The 5,000-nt window shown below is 33.9% G+C and overlaps 1 long non-coding RNA gene across 1 annotated transcript; it reads right to left on the reverse strand.

The window, feature by feature from the left end:
• Positions 1 to 2,256: 2,256 nt before the first annotated feature.
• On the reverse strand, positions 2,257 to 3,021 carry LOC108516949 (uncharacterized). The gene is made up of 2 exons (XR_001881952.1): positions 2,884 to 3,021; positions 2,257 to 2,752 (listed from the first exon to the last, which is right to left on the reverse strand). It is a non-coding gene; the product is annotated as an uncharacterized LOC108516949 (long non-coding RNA).
• Between the last annotated feature and the right edge of the window lie 1,979 nt (positions 3,022 to 5,000).

Consider the following 5,000-nt stretch of genomic DNA (forward strand, 5'->3'; position numbering starts at 1 on the left):
AAAGGAAAGGAAAGGAAAGGAAAGGAAAGGAAAGGAAAGGAAAGGAAAGGAAAGGAAAGGAAAGAATGGCAACATTGTTGACCAGTGAAACTTAAAAGGAAAGAAAAGAATGGCAACATTGTTGACCAGTGAAACTTAAAGAAACAGTCCCAGGAAAAGTTATTTTTAATTTAATTTACCAAGTCCCTGAAATGTATGTTTTTCTTAGTGAGCTAAGGAAAGAAATTTGATAATTTTATAAGAGTTATCTAGAGATTATTTCTCATTTATTGAAGTTTTCAAAACTTAGTTCAGAATACCCTTACATCAGGAATTATATTTTAACTAGATAAGTAGAATTTTCATGACATTAAGCGTAGTTTAAGTCATTGGTCATTTATAATTTAGAATGTCATCTGTGTCAATACAAATAACAAGCAATTGCATGAGTATTGTAAAATGAAATAAAATGTTTGGATTTTTCAGTTTATTTATTTTATAATGTATACAAATAAAGAACTGTGGCCTGGGATATTTCTTTTAAGAAGTACAATACTTTTTTTATTTAGTTTGTTTTTTAAAATTCTTTCAATTGAATATTTGTTTTGAGGTTATGTCAATTACAATTAAGCTATTTTTGTAAAGTAAGTAGATTTGGGTGGCACCCTTTATAACTTCCTCTTTGATAGGCAGCTCTATTCTTGAAGAATCTCTCTATTCTTTCCTAAATTGAAAATTCGGATGTTGGTTAAGTAAATGACAATGAGGTAGATAATTGAAAAATATACTCACTTCATAGAAACAGAAACATCATTTTTATTAGGCACTGTGTAAAACCAAAGTACACTCCAAAATTCAACCATATTTGGTTTCAGAATATTTATAACATTTCTTTATTTACTTGTGTGGCAGACATGTAAGTAATAGTGTGGCAGCAACTAACTATTAATGTTTTCCAGCATAATTTATTTTTCTTTAGTAAGACTGAGACGTTGGGTGAAGTAACTGGTAGTGATTAAAGAGAGTTGTGTGCTCAGAGAATCTATGAATAGAGTTGTCGAGATATTTCAAGGGAAAAGAAGACAAAATAATTCTGGTAAAGTAAATTTATAGGAATATCTGTAGGGAACTGTGGGGTAAAATAAGATGCTAGAGTTATGTAAAATTAAAAAAAAAGCCAATACGTGTATGTTTTAGTAGATTTATGGATAATTCAGGAAAACGAAATCCTAAACTAATGATATTCTGGAAAGTGCAGGAAAATTGGCTTTTAATCAAAGTACCAGTGAAGATACAGAGAATATTCAGCAGAGGATACTGTGGGAGAAGGGTGGTGTGTCTTTGTGTATGTGTGTGTGTGTGTGTGTGTGTGTGTGTCTTATATGTGTGTGTGTGTGTTCGTGTGTGTGTATAAGTTGAAATTCTATGTATGTTTAGCCATGATGAGTGGGCATTAGTAGAGATATTATCAATGAATAACTTACTACCCTCTGCCCACCCACTTATTGGAATTTTTAAAAATAATCTGTAAGTCTATATATATTTTTATACCAGCTAATTGTGACCAAATGATACAGCCTGGACACCAAAACATAAAAGTGTTCTATAAGATTTCTAAAAGTAGACTCATGAGTTCTAGAAATAAGTCTCTTATATTCTGTAGTCGGTATTGGATATTTGAAATAAATATATATTTTTTAAATTTTGTTATTATAGAGTCTTCAAATGCTTTAGCATCCTCTTTTGCAAGTCTGGTTTGGTATAGAGTCCTTAATCAGCTTTTCCCTAATTGGACTGAGAAGAGAATCACCTAGAGACTTTTAAAAAGTACAGATTTTGCCTCACATGACATCTTTTGCTACCAGAATCTTCAGGGTGCATGTTTTAAAATTGCAATTTTGAAAATACTCCAAAAGATATGTGACAGGGAAATAAAACTTGAGAACTCAATTCACTATGCCACAGAAAAATAATAATAATAAACTGAAAGCTGAGTCACGCAAGAAACTACCTTTCCTTCTGTTCTTAAGCAGACAGCTACAGTTGAAAGGTAAAATATCTCCATAGGCAGCTATGCCATGTTCACATGATCTTATGTAAAATGCCAGTTTACTGAGAACAAGACAAAAATACAATTGATTATTCTCCTACCTTCTCCTTTTCTCTTACAACACGTGGATTACTATACCCTCTCTCTTTCCCCTCCAGATTACTTTTCCTCATTAAATGTTGAAATCCTCAAAATCATCTTTGGAAAAATGCACAGACCACAGACTGTTTCTGTGATTTCATGTTTATTTCTTCTGGGCATATCTTTAACCTTAGCAAAATAAACTTCAAAACTGATTGAGACTTGTCTCAGATACTTTCTGTTTTATACATATTTACATACAGTAGTAATGAAACTAGTATTTTACATGAGATATTGAAGGCATAACCATTTAAATCAAATGTTTATTGGAAAGTGGTAAGTATCAGTTTGTTTTCTTTTTTTAACCAAAAAATAGAATTCAGAAAATTGTAAAGGTCATATGAATAGCTGACTAGCCCATGAACAAATCAGTTTAGCATAGACATTAATATCCAAGTAGTGAGTTAGTTTTAAGTTTTATATTTGTTTAAGTTGGGTTCTTGCTACGTAACTCAAATAAAATGATTTCTGTAGATGCTGTCATACTTGCTGTTTGGGCGATTTAGCTGTTTCAGCCTTCAGGCTTCAGAGTGTCTGAGGTGACCATGAGCTGAAGTGGTCCCCCAGCACAGCACAGCTTGTCTATGAAAACATGGTCAAAGCACTTTTTAAAGCAGGTCCCTGATCCCGTTCCTCCTGACTAGGCAAGACCTCCCAACCAGGGTCTCCAGCCACCTCCTGCAGGTGCATTTGAGCCAGCAATATGTCCGTACCTCCCTATGACAGACCTCCTAGAAGACGGGGCAGACTGCCATCTCTGCTGCTTCACAGGCTTAACTGGTGATACCTGCAGGTACAGGAAAATCTGAAGTGACTAGGCATTGAAGCGGAACCCCAGCATACCACAGCAAGCCTACAGAAAAGTGCATAGACTGTTAAAGGAAGAAAAATACACACAAGCCAGCAACTTCAAATATTGAAGGTAAATAAGCCTGCCAAGATGAAAAAGAATTAGCATAAGAATGCTGAAAACTCAAAAAACCAGAGTGCCCTCTTTCCTCCAAATGACTGCAAGGGTTTGGAATCGGGCAGAGACTGAGAAAGTTAAAATGACAGAATTAGAATTCAGAATTTGGATAGAAATGAAGTACACTGAGCTAAAGGAGTACACTATAAACCAATGCAAGAAAGCTGAAACTCATAATAAAACATTGCAGGAGCTGTCAGACAAAATAGTCAATAGATAAAAGAGTGTAACCAACCTGTTATAGCACAAAAACACACTACATAATTTCATAATGTGAACACAAGTAGTAATAGCAGAAGAGATCAAGTGGAGAAAAGAATCACTGAGCTTGAAGACTAGATTTCTGAAATAATGAGACGAAAACAGAAAAAAAAGAAAAGGAATGAACAAAACCTCCACAAAATATGGGATTATATAATGAGACCAAATCTATGACTGACTGTTTTCCTGAATGATATGAGGACATTGGAATCAATTTGGACAACATATTTTAGGATATCGTTCATGAGAACTTACCGAACCTAGTTACAAAGGCGAACATTCAAATTCAGGAAATGCAAAAAACTCCAGTAAGATACACCATGAGAAAAACATCCCCAAGGCACATAATTATAAGACTCTTCAAAGTCAAAATGAAAGAAAAACTGTTAACGGCAACTAGAGGGAAAGGCCAGGCCACCTAGAAAGGGAAGCACATCAGACTAACAGCGAATCTCTCAGCTGAAACCCTATAAGCAAGAAGAGATTAGGGGCCAATATTCAACATTTTATAAAGAAAATAATTCTAACCCAAAATTTCAAATCTAGCCAAACCAAGCTTTATAAGCTAAGAAGAAATAAATTCTTTTTCAGACAAGCAAATGCTGGGGAATTTCTTACCACCAGACCTGCCTTAAAAGAGCTCCTGAAACAAGGACTAAATGTGGTAAGGAAAGACTATTACTAACTACTATAAAAACACACTGAAGTGTGTATAGACCAGTGACATTATAAAGCAACCAAATAAACTAAGTTTGCAAAATAACCAGCTAACATCATGATGACAGAATCAAATCCACACGTATAAATACTAACCTTAAATGTAAAAGTGCTAAAAGCCCCAGCTAAAATACACAGAGTGACAAGCTGGATAAAGAACCAAGACCTTGCGATGCTGTCTTGAAGAGATACAACTCACATGCAATGAACAGATAGGCTCAAAATAAAGGGATGGGGGAAAATTTTCTGAGACAATAGAAAACATAAAAAAGATGGGGTTGCAATATTAGTTTCTGACGAAAAAGACTTTAAACCATCAAAGATCAAAAAAGACTAAAAAAGGCGATTCATAAAGGTAAAAGGTTCAATTCAACAAGAAGAGCTAACTATCTTAAACATATATGTACCTAACATAGTAGGACCGAGATTTATAAAACAAGTTGTTAGAGACCTTCAAAGAGACTCAGACCCTCATATAATAGTAATCAGAGATTTTTATACCTCATTGACAATATTAGACAGGTCATTGAAACAGAAAATTAGCAAAAATATTCAAGACCTGAACTCAGCACTTGATCAAATGGACCTGATAGATAACTACAGAACTCTCCACTCAAAAACAATAGCATATACACTCTTCTCATTGTCACATGGCACTTACTCTAAAATTAATTACATAATTGGAAATAAAACACTTCTTAGAAAATGAAAAATAACTGAAATCATAACAAAGAACCTCTCAAACCACAGCACAATCAAATTAAAAATCAAGACTAAGAAATTCACTCAAAACTATCCAATGACATGGAAATTGAATGACTTCTAAATGACTTTTGGGTTAATAATGATATTAAGACAGGTATTTGGAAATTCTTTGAGACTAAT

Source organism: Rhinopithecus bieti, unplaced genomic scaffold, assembly GCF_001698545.2.
Source record: "Rhinopithecus bieti isolate Rb0 unplaced genomic scaffold, ASM169854v2 scaffold_39551, whole genome shotgun sequence".
NCBI classification, from domain to species: domain Eukaryota; kingdom Metazoa; phylum Chordata; class Mammalia; order Primates; family Cercopithecidae; genus Rhinopithecus; species Rhinopithecus bieti.